The sequence below is a fragment of the Theropithecus gelada genome, chromosome 5, assembly GCF_003255815.1.
Source record: "Theropithecus gelada isolate Dixy chromosome 5, Tgel_1.0, whole genome shotgun sequence".
NCBI lineage: Eukaryota > Metazoa > Chordata > Mammalia > Primates > Cercopithecidae > Theropithecus > Theropithecus gelada.
In genome coordinates, this window is record NC_037672.1 from 15,598,701 (window position 1) to 15,611,417 (window position 12,717).

Here is a 12,717-nt window from a genome sequence, read left to right on the forward strand (position 1 = left end):
AATATAAAATTCCTAAAGTCTCTGCAATCAAAGGTCTTTTGAAGAAAACCAAAGAAAAGTTTTGAATCGATGACCAGATCTCTTCCATATTATCTCTGATGATGGCTCAGCTAGCTTTTTTCCTCAGCCTGTTAGGAATTGGGCATCTTATTTTAAGAGGCAGCTCTTTATATTGTTACACAGCTTTTTTAGTCATTTGTTCAAATAAGCGGTAGAGGAATTGTGGTTTAATCAGAGAGCAATACAAACAGAGGTCAAGAGCAGGAGATGATGACATCTTCAGGGGGCTACACATTCTTCACCTTTAATCGTAAGATAGCTCCTCCTAATACAGAGCCAAAATTGTCTCCTAGTGTTTTCTCATGACATTCTGATAAAGCAAACACATTGGAAATAAAAGATTCTGCCATTCCTTTTGATCCATGCTGCAAAAATCAAACCAATGCTACATGATAAGGATCATCACTAACTAATTGCGTAGTAAATCCTGCTACAGACTTCGTTCTCTCATGATATTATCAAGTAATAAGTATTTCTTTTCAGTTCATGGAGATAGGATGTTACTTCTGTGAGTTTGTCTATAAAACAAGTTCTGTATACCAATACCATTTTCCACTGACTTTTATTGTGTAATTAGGTATATGATGGCCTTGTATTCGTATCCATTATGCAAATAGATATATATTCCCATGGAGAATATGTGAGATGGAGAAGTATATAGAGTATTTAGAAATATAAAGAAACTACACTGAGAATTGTGAGAGGAATAAGGCAATAATTCCAACCTTCAAAAATAAAAACTGTAGAGAAGAGGAAGAAGGAAGAAAATGCCAGAGAGATTTATAGCTCTAAATGATCATTTATAGCTCAAAGAAAATCTTCAGATTTTCATTGCTCAGTTCTCTCCTCTCTGAGAAGGGAACACAGAGATGTGCCTGAGAGGGACCAGAATTCCCATGATGCACTCTGTTCCCAATATGGCGAACACTGCATTCACTTAGAACGCATGTACAGTAGGGTGGCCAGATTTAGCAAATAAAAATCCAGAACACTTAGTTAAATTTGAATTTCAGATAAACAATGAATACAGGTCAAGTATCCCTTATTTGAAATGTTTGGGGCCAGATGTGTTTAGGACATCAGATTTTTTCAGATTTTGGAAGGTTTGGGTTGTACATTGAACTGTAGTTCAGCATCCCTAATTAAAAAACCCAAAGTCCAAAATGCTGCAATGAACATTTCCTTTGACCCTCACATCAGCACTCAAAACATTTCAAATGTTGAAGCATTTCACATTCCAGATTTTCAGATTAGGGCTACTCAACCTGTAATAATTAGTAGTGTAAATATGTTTCCAACATTACTCAAGTGCCCTGTATTCTATTTGGCAATTCTAATGAATGGTCAACTTCTCATTTTTTCATTTGGAATTTCCAAACTCCAGGAAAGTGACTCTTGAAGCAACCCAAAAATATAAATGTTTTTAAAATATTATACGTAAGATACATTCGGTTGCTATGTAAGAAGATATTCTTATCCTGAGAAGTTTCAAATATCTTAGTAAAAAACCCAGCCCTCCATTTCACTTACATATAAACACATTCACAATTATCACTTGTTTTCTTGCTGGAAACTTCCGGTGTGTTTATTTTATTTTATGTTATATTTATTCTGTTTTGCCTGGCACTTCATATTCAATCACATTATACCTACAAAGATGGGCTTGAATTGAATCAAGACAAGATATGATGGGCAAAAGCCAGGCCCTGTGGTGAGAAGCCATGGGATTCTCTGACCACGGTCCCCTTGTAAACATACAGAGTAGGAGGACTTGAGGTGAGAACAAAATCTCACTGAATTGTGAGTGAAAGTGATCACCGCTGACACCTCCTGGGCCAGTTTGAATACAAAAACAATTTAGGTAATGACTTCATTAAAAAAGTTAAAGCCCCCTATTGAATAGATCAGAATAAATGTTCTCATCAGCTAAGGCAAGTAAATGTACAAATGAGTGAGCAAATCACAGCTTATATTGAACAATACTAATATAAATAGCTCTCATTTTGCATTGAGTGTGTGTTTTACATGTATGAACTCATTTGTTACTCAAAGCAGTCCTGTGAGAGAGGAACTTTAATTATCTCCATTTTACTGCTGAAGAACCCTGAAGCACAGAAGGGTTAAATAATGATCCAAGGCTACACTGCAAGGGAGTGACTGAAATAGAATTCAAACCTTCTTCTTAAGATGTCACTTGCCCCTCAGATTATCTGGCAAGCAAAGGGCAAAATAAATTTTTTCTCGATTGTGATTCTAATTCTAGCAGATTCCTTAGAAGGCAGCTTCAGCCTTCATAACAAAGACATCAATGCTCAATAGATACCGCATGAGTAGACAATCATGTTCTTAGTCTACTGACCAACCTCAACACCCATTTTGCTCCCAGAAGTGAAGCCAAGTGGATCACAAAAGAGTAGAGTAGACTGAGTGTCCAAGACCTGCCTGGCACCATGCAACTTGGGATAGGTCGTGGGCCTCAACATCGTAGTTGTTTCCTTATCAGGACAAGTAATGATGAAATGATAATGGTAGCCATCCTAGAGTGAGCTTCTAGTCTTCATCAGGCACAAGGCTAGGTAGGCACTTAGCACATATGGCACCAAGAACACGGTGATCATAACCCCCATTCTTGCCTCCACTTTACAGATGAGGAAATTAACATACAGAGGAGTTAAGTAACCTTTGGAAAGTCACACAGGTAATAAGAAGCAAAGCAAGGGGTTGTACCAGGTCTAGCCGTGGGCTAGATGCACAGCTTGTGGTGTTCAGGCTGGCTGGGATCTAGTCCTGTTGTAACACTGAGTAATATTGTTCACATTACTTAAACATTCCATTTCCATGTCATGTTTTCCTCTTCTGTAAGTTGGGGATATAGTACTAGTAGTGTCTATGTTAGAATTCAAGAAGACAAGATATATAATGACCAGAACATTGCCTGGCAGAGAGTCAACACCCACACAAGCTAGCTGTTACCGTCACTATTACTATTGTTATTGCTATTACTATTACTGTGGCTATTACTATTGCTATTGTTATTGCCATTGCTATTTCTATTACTATGAATGCCTTTCCTATTTCAGCACAATTTTCTTGTCTTAAAAAAGAAAGAATTTATAGCTCAAAAGTTCCATAATTCTAGAAATCTATAGATGAGAAGAGGGGGAGAAAAGAAAATGAAACAAAGACTAAAGTTCCTTGAGGAGAAAAGAAGTCCTTGAAGGGCTGCTGGCAAAAGATCAGAAAGAAAAAAGATCTGAAATATCCAGTGCTTTGAGTTTCAGATATTTTATTTCCATTCGGTTTGCAATATTCAAGTGCCAACACTTCCCATGAACTTGGAAAGTTCTCTTATTAGTTGTCAATATATTTCCTAAGAAGGACCCATGAAATGAAAAGTCTGAACTCCATGCCCTGTGCGCTCCCATTCCCCTCCCCCTCCCCTAACAGGGACACCAGCCTGAATCGCCTGAACATGTATCATTTTAGGCTTCAGCCCTGAAGCATCTCCCTGTCCCTCTTACTTAACGTAGTCTTCCAAGACCAATTTCAAGAAGTAGGTAAGGAGAAATGAAGGTGAAAGAAGCTGCTTCTGTGTTTCAGGCTTTAATGGACTTTATTTTCCTTGTCCAAGTGCCTCTCCCTTGCAGGCCCTGTGATGTGGGTCATCTTCCTCTTATTTACTTCCTTCAGGGAACATGAACACAATGGCTGTCAAGGTCCATGCATCCTCTTGGTCTGCATGGGGATGCATGAGTGAAGCTCAGTCCCACCAGCCTTTGCAGACACAAGCCCAAGCAGGAAGACTTCCCACATGGCTGGGGCGTCGTTCCTCACCACAACTTATGGGCCACTCATGAACTTTTCATGATGGACTTCCAGCCCTATCCTTCCCATTCTGCCATATTGAATTGCTCACAGCTCTTGAACGCCTATGTACTCTCCCTCCCCTCATTCATGTCCCATGCACCCTCCTCACCTCTACTCATGCTGAATGGCTAAGTTTAAATGTGGATCCTCTAGGAAGCTGTTTCTGACCACAGACTGGGTTAGTTGTCCTCTTGTGTATGTATGTGTATACACAATAAACCCTCATTTATCCAGTGTCTTCTGTGTGCCAATCCTCGCTCTAAGAAATGGAGAAAATAAATGTTGAACAAGGCAACATGGAGAAAGAAATGGCAAAATAAGCAAGATTCCAGAAAGTGATATGGGCCATAACAGCTGAAACAGGATGACCTGGTAAAAAGTAAGGGGAGGCAGCTATATGAAATTGGGGAACCAGGTATTTTTTTTTGAAAAAGGAACTAATATTTAAGCAGAGTCATAAAGGCAGAGAAGCAGCCAGTCGTGTAAGGAGTTGGGGCAGAATGTTCCAGGTAGAAGAAATGATGCAAAGATGCTAAGGCAGGAATGGATGTAGTGTGTGAGGTGAACAGAGAGCTTCCTGGGGGAGAATGATGTGGTTTATGGACATGCCAGTAAAGTCATTGTCATGGCCAATTTATATCCAATGGTAATCTGATGGGTAGAGAGCAGTCGGACATATGACAAAGGCTTTAGAATAAGACAGCTGTATCTACCACTGACTGGTTGTACGGCTGTGAGCAAGATTTTTTAACCACTCTGATCATCACCTTTCTCAACACATGATAGTGCTTAAAAGCAGACCTTCGAGTTATTCAAACAACTTCTCTTTTGCTAATTGGGTCGCGACATATTTAACTTTTCTGAAGCTTATTTTTCCTACATGCTAAGTGGGTCACATATAGAAAGCCTAGCATTTAGTTATGGCCAATATTTTGGGTGCATTATCAATGTAACTGTCACTCATTTGTGTGCAAGTAACAATACCACCAACTGCAGACTGTTTGAAAATCAGATATAATTTATGTGCAGTATTCCAAATTTAGTAAGTTTACCACATTAGTATAGTGGATGTTTCTTGTTTTGAATTTACTTAGCAACCATTTCTCTATCTAACAGCAACTTATTTCCTTTAGGGAAAGATGTATTTCAATTGTATATACCTGATGGGACTGTTATCGGGTACCCCTCTTTTCCCCAATTGGGTGATCCTTGCTAAGCTAAGCAGATACTTCTTCCCTGGAATCTGCATCTTGAGTAGAGTCAACAAGACTTAAAAAAAGAAGGCACTCATTCATTCTAGCAATGATGCCTGAGAAAGTCTCTTCCTATCAAGACCATTATTGTGATTTCTGTTTCCTTTGGCCTCCAGAACTGCAAAAACCCCTGTCCTTTCTAAGACCTGGTCTCCTTTTTCTACCAATTCGAGAAGTTCCTGATAGCTTTCCACTAGATTCCCTTTTGTTTAAATTAGCCAGGGTTATTTTATTTATCTCGCAACTAAAAATTATAACCAATCCAGATAGTGATATTATTGTTACTTTTATTGTTATTAGGAAGGAAGGTTTAACTACTAACATTATTGTTAATTATTATTTTTTTTATGGTATGGGGAGTATAAACTGCCCACAAATTTTCTGCCTTAATTGGGAGTAGATAATAAGATCAAAAGCAAGCCACATAAATCTCTCTTGTTTTCCCATTCACACCCACACCTGCTCTGTATACGTATCTATTCCCATAGCTTGTATGATTTGTAGTTGAAGACTAAATCCTGGCTACAGCTCAAAGCAAGAAAAAATTTACAAATGATAGACTGGGCTGTTGGTTTAATGTCTGTTTTCAAGGCCAATGATGTAGTCACATAAAAAAACCTCTGATAAAATTTTAATAGACAATGATGCGTGCTATGTGTGTTCTCTATGGTGAGGACAAGGACATAGATTCAAGACTCAGAGATGATATTTAACTTCCCTGCATGTGGAAGCCACAGACTGCTTGCTCTCTTACAACTGATTCTAACGGAGCAGTGAGGGAGGCAGGTGGAAAATAAGGATGAATAAGGTAACATACCAGAAAACCTAGTGGGGTCCTGTCTACTTCCTCTAGGTCTATGATTACATGATTCTATCTATGAAGTTATTAATTTTTTTAATGCACGAGGATCTTTGGCTTAAGAGGAAATTTCACCTACCTTCACCACAATTTTTAACCTGCTCAAGTTCCCCATGTCTCTAATCAGAACAAAATGATTTCTATTATAAATTATGAAATAATAATTATACATAATCCTTTCATAGTTTACATAAATATGTCATATATAATTTACAAAGTTGTTGTAAAGACTAAAAACAGTTGTGTGCCCTTCCTACTTCACTTCATAGAAGAAGTGTGCTCACTCCAATCAGTGACCACACTGCTTCAACCCCTCTTTGGAATAGAGTTCACATCCATGCCCTACGGCTTCTGACTTAGTTTAGCTCCTGTAAAAATAGGCAGGGTCTATTTTTTAACCTATTGAAGTTGGGTGTGACCATGTGACATTTTTTTGGCTAATGGAAAGTGGATAGAAGTGACCAGGTGCCTGTTCTGAGCTGACGTCTTAGGAGGCATAGTGAGGTTCCACTCTCTCTGTCTCCTCTAGTAATTTGCTATGAGAACAATATGACCTAAAGCTGCTATTCCAAGGAGAATGAGTGGCAGGAAACTCAATATGTGGCCTGAGGCCAAGCCCAGCCTCCCTGCAGCTTAGTACAGGGCTGCCCTAGCCTACCATAACCCCATGAAGAAAAAAATAAATGCTTTTTTTCTTAAGTCACTCTGTTTTAATGTTATGCTGCAATATTGGGACAACAGCTGGGCAATGTGCAAGCCCTTTTTACAAATTTCATTGCCCTCTGCATGATTTTAAACTCTGTAAAGTTAGGGTCTGGGTCTATTTGCTCCATTGTTATTTTCCCACTTCCTAGGACAGTTTATAGTGAGTAATATTTAACGGTCTATCATGAGTTCCTTGTGTTAGTCTAGTCCCCTCTCTCCAATCAGATATACATTTAAGATAAAGAAGCAATCCTACTTAAGAATGATATCCGCAAAATACGTGTGAGATTACCTTTCATTTTTCTCACTCACTGTATCATCTTTTTTTTAAGTGAACAAAATAAACAGGCAAATCTTGTGGATAATAGCACAGAGGCTAGCTTTAAAACTATTAGAGACAATATTTACTATTTCTTTGTATAATGAAGGGGCCAAAATTGCTGGTAAACATAATTCTGAATCCTTGTGTTCCTTTGTTTAGTCAGCAAGCCTTTTGATGGCATTTTGTGCTAAGCCCCATATTAAGTCCTTGAGATATGGTGCAATGGATTTAATGTTTATTTCGCTACTTCCACCCCCAAATTCATATGTGGAAGTCCTAACTTTCAAGGTAATGGTATTAGGAGGTAGGGCCCTTAGTAGGTGATTAGGTAATGAAGGTGGCACCCCCATGAATAAGATTAGTGCCATTATAAAAGAAGCCCGAGAGAGGTCCCTTGCCCCTTCTGCCACATAAGGATACATCGAGAAAGTGGCCATTTGCAAGCCAGGAAGATACCCCTCCTCGGATATTTAACCTGCCAATGCGTTGGTCTGGGACTTCCCAATTCTAGAACTGCGAGAAATAATGTCTGCTGTTTATAAGCCACCCAGTCTATGGTATTTTGTGATAGCAGCCCAAATGGACTACGGCATAAAGAACGAGATCATGATTCTTGGTGTGAAGTCATTTATGCGATAGTGGCAAACACAATTCCATAGACATCTGAAGTTGAGTGTGTTAAGTGTTTGCATTGATGGAAACAGAGTTCTTCCTAGGGGGACATAAGAGAAGGAGTATTTAACTCAAACCTGGAAGAAATCCAGGGAGACTTTGAGCAGGTGATAGCTGGCTGTATTTTAAATTATGTGTAGGAGCCAGCTGTGTGAAGAAAACATTCAGAACAATAAAATAGCAACTATTGCAGCTCTCAGATACCTCATGGCAGATAGGGTGACAGGGATCAGTCAGTTAGGAAGTAGCTCATTATTGCTAAGTAGTGTATGAGCATAGCCTTTTTTCCATCTACCTTTACTGACCACAATTCTGTACCCTCAACATCCCGATCTCTCCAGGCAAATGATTAATTTAATTTTGCAAACAATCCAGAGTGAGGCAAAGTCTGCAAAGCTTTTAAACAAAATATTCATAATTTTAATTCCTTTGCCCTTCTCAATAAAATTAATAGTAAACCCATTTACTTAATTTGGGAACAGAAGCTACACATGAAAGTCTTAAAAAAAAAAAAGAGAGAGAGAGATTGACAAAATAAAATCTGCTAATTCATGTCATTATCTCAGAACCCAAAAGACAATGTTTTGGTTCACTTTATGCCACTGAGAACTTCACCTGCACACTTGTGACAAGTAACAAGACTACTATCTTTCTATTATACACATTTTGGCAAATAACTGAGCAGAATAATGAAATACAGTTCTAATGTTGTGCTCTAACCTTTAGAGCACAAAATTAAAGGAAGAAAAACCCCTATAATTAAAATATTACAGAAAATGACCAAATGGACATGGGAGTAATGTAAAATAAATTCTGGCGTTTAATCAGCTTTTTAATCATCACTAGTTAAGACAATTGGTTGGGACTGTTATTGTCAATAGCAAACTAAAATCATTTCATGTGATAATTTCAAGGGTTAATTGTTGCAGTTTACTCAATGCAATCTTCTCCACCGGCTTCATTTTTATTTGCCAGTACACCAATACACCATGATTAGCATAAATTAAACTAAATGAATTCTGTGGGTTACTCAATTATTTTACACCTGTCTTTTTTTTTTTTTTCCTTGTCTTCCCCAAACATTTAAAGGTTAGAGATGGGTGAATGGTTTGATGGCAAATTCCAACCTCCAGCTGCTCAACCTCAGCTCAAAACAGAAATGCTTAAAATCTGGGTGATTGATTTTCAGAAATCTTGGGTAGAAAAATACATCGTGAAAAAATGTCATCACGAAAGATGTTGTATCATTATACACTGACCTTTTACAGAGGCCCATGCGACTCACAGCTGGGAAGCAAGGAGCTCTACATGCAAACTTAGATAATACAGAATGGGAAAGATTTGCGTGTGCGCCTCAAATGAGCCATTTCCCGTGTTCAAACTGACACACAGTGACCTTGGATGGCTCTCGTAACATTTGTTCTTAACAAAGTGAGTTTTATCTAATTTGGAAACTCCATTCTTTTAACCATGGCTCACTGGTGGTAATTCATCTTTCACTGAGAAGCTCACCACAGGAATCCTTAACCTACACCCAACTTCGGAGAAAAAAAAGTCACTTATACAAAATGGTCAGCCCAGCGGGGTGTGGTGATACACACACCTATAAACTCAGCTACTCAGGGAGGTGAAGTGGGAGAATTATTTGAGCCCAACACTTTGAGGCCAGTATGGGCAACATAGCCAGGCCCTGTCTTTAAAGAAAAAAAAAAAATTTAATAAATAAATTTTGAAAATTAAAACACACACACACACACACACACACACACAGAACCCCAAATGTTCAGCCCATTCCAAGACCTGCTTCCCATCTACTTAATTACCATCCAGGACCCTTAACTCCTCCTGTCCACCCACATTGCCTCCAGCCATGTCCTCTTCCCCTCTCCTCCTCACTACTTCACTCTTGTGGGAATTTACCCACTACTTACCACCTACCACCTTCCTCTTCTGCAAATATGGCCCGAGAGAAACTTCTTCTTCAGCCAGCAACAATCATGGTGCATCTATTACGAACTAGACTATTAGGCTGGTGCTGAGGATACATTCTTGGGACCAGGTAGAAATGATTCTTTTATCACACAACTTAGAGTCAAAAGGAAAGACAATTATGATATAGTGGATAGACATAATTGTATTAGGGAAGCACAGAGACCTATAAGAACAGGGAGCCTCTCTTCTCCCTCTTGAAGCTTCCTGTGCTCTCTGTGGGAGCTACCTTTCCCCCAACACCTGCTTTTCTCCTCCGTGGGAGTTTGGGGTGGGCAACACATTGGCTTGTATTGAAAGGGAAAATGACAATAATCTTCTCCTCACTCTGCAGGTCTCTACTCTGTAAGCCACCTCATCCTGCTCTGGGGCCTCTAACACTTCGGATGCAGAAGATGTCCAGTCCCTTCTTTACTCCCAGGCTGGGGTTTGAATTCAATGACAGCTCATCCCTGAACCATCTACTCAGCATCAGGCTTGGGTAGAAGGCTCTCCATGCTAGAGAAGCTGCCTATTCCATCTATCACCAAATTCTCATTTCTTTGCCCAGTGCCTAGCTCAGAATAGTTTCTCAATAAATATTTCTTAAGTTAAATTTTAAAAATGTGTTTAATTAATGAGCAATTTAAAAATCATGATATATTCAAATATGGTAGATGATATTTGAGTAGAAATGGTGATAACACAAACATTATTCTGTAGGGTATAGTATAATATGCCGAGAGAGGTTCAAAACTATTGTGAGTCTGCCTTGAGGCCCAACGGGAAACTTCATCTTGCATTTATAAACCAAGTGACTATGACCTAACGGCCTCAGGTCCAAAAGAGCTGACTTAGAATATCATTCACATGAACACATGGGGTCTGTCTTGTCGAGCACTGAGTCCATATGATTTGGCACACAGCACACAAAGGTGCTCAGTTAATATTCATTGAACATACTCAATGAATTAGCTAAGATAAATTTTTAACTCACAAGACATTTGTATGGGAAGGACCTTCTGTACAAGAATTCAATGAATGGCTTGCAAAAGTGTTTTGTTTGATTTGCACATTGTTTTTCTCAATATCGAATTTTTTGCCAACATAAAACTTTTAAGATAATAACATTTTACATTAAAAGATTTCAACTTCTGGGGGGCGGAGCAAGATGGCCGAATAGGAGCAGCTCCAGTCTTCAACTCCCAGCGCCAGCGACACAGAAGACCGGTGATTTCGGCATTTTCAACTGAGGTACTGGGTTCATCTCACTGGGGAGTGCCGGACGATCGGTACTGGTCAGCTGCTGCAGCCCGACCAGCGAGAGCTGAAGCAGGGCGAGGCATTGCCTCACCTGAGAAGCGCAAGGGGGAAGGGAATCCCTTTTCCTACCCAGGGGAACTGAGACACACAACACCTGGAGAATCGGGTAACTCCCACCCCAATACTGCGCTTTGAGCAAACAGGCACACCAGGAGATCATATCCCACACCTGGCCGGGAGGGTCCCACACCCACGGAGCCTCCCTCATTGCTATTACAGCAGTCTGTGATCTACCGGCAAGGCAGCAGCGAGGCTGGGGGAGGGGTGCCCGCCATTGCTGAGGCTTAAGTAGGTAAACAAAGCTGCTGGGAAGCTCGAACTGGGTGGAGCTCACAGCAGCTCAAGGAAACCTGCCTGTCTCTGTAGACTCCACCTCTGGGGGCAGGGCACAGAAAACAATAACAAAGCAGCAGACACCTCTGCAGACGCAAACGACTCTGTCTGACAGCTTTGAAGAGAGCAGTGGATCTCCCAACACGGAGGTTGAGATCTGAGAAGGGACAGACTCCCTGCTCAAGCGGGTCCCTGACCCCTGAGTAGCCTAACTGGGAGACATCCCCCACTAGGGGCAGTCTGACACCCCACACCTCACAGGGTGGAGTACACCCCTGAGAGGAAGCTTCCAAAGCAAGAATCAGACAGGTACACTTGCTGTTCAGAAATATTCTATCTTCTGCAGCCTCTGCTGCTGATACCCAGGCAAACAGGGTCTGGAGTGGACCTCAAGCAATCTCCAACAGACCTACAGCTGAGGGTCCTGACTGTTAGAAGGAAAACTATCAAACAGGAAGGACACCTACACCAAAACCCCATCAGTACATCACCATCATCAAAGACCAGAGGCAGATAAAACCACAAAGATGGGGAAAAAGCAGGGCAGAAAAGCTGGAAATTCAAAAAACAAGAGCGCATCTCCCCCGGCAAAGGAGCGCAGCTCATCGCCAGCAACGGATCAAAGCTGGGCGGAGAATGACTTTGACGAGATGAGAGAAGAAGGCTTCAGTCCATCAAATTTCTCAGAGCTAAAGGAGGAATTACGTACCCAGCGCAAAGAAACTAAAAATCTTGAAAAAAAAGTGGAAGAATTGACGGCTAGACTACTTAATGCAGAGAAGGTCATAAACGAAATGAAAGAGATGAAAACCATGACACGAGAAATACGTGACAAATGCACAAGCTTCAGTAACCGACTCGATCAACTGGAAGAAAGAGTATCAGCAATTGAGGATCAAATGAATGAAATGAAGCGAGAAGAGAAACCAAAAGAAAAAAGAAGAAAAAGAAATGAACAAAGCCTGCAAGAAGTATGGGATTATGTAAAAAGACCAAATCTACGTCTGATTGGGGTGCCTGAAAGTGAGGGGGAAAATGGAACCAAGTTGGAAAACACTCTTCAGGATATCATCCAGGAGAACTTCCCCAACCTAGTAGGGCAGGCCAACATTCAAATCCAGGAAATACAGAGAACGCCACAAAGATACTCCTCGAGAAGAGCAACTCCAAGACACATAATTGCCAGATTCAACAAAGTTGAAATGAAGGAAAAAATCTTAAGGGCAGCCAGAGAGAAAGGTCGGGTTACCCACAAAGGGAAGCCCATCAGACTCACAGCAGATCTCTCAGCAGAAACTCTCCAAGTCAGAAGAGAGTGGGGGCCAATATTCAACATTCTTAAAGAAAAGAATTTT

General features: G+C 40.3%; 1 protein-coding gene across 5 annotated transcripts in view; it reads right to left on the reverse strand.

Moving 5' to 3' along the window:
* LDB2 (LIM domain binding 2) overlaps window positions 1-12,717 on the reverse strand; it is a 403,464-nt gene that overhangs the window by 189,928 nt on the left and 200,819 nt on the right. The gene's annotated exons all lie outside the window — the stretch shown is intronic.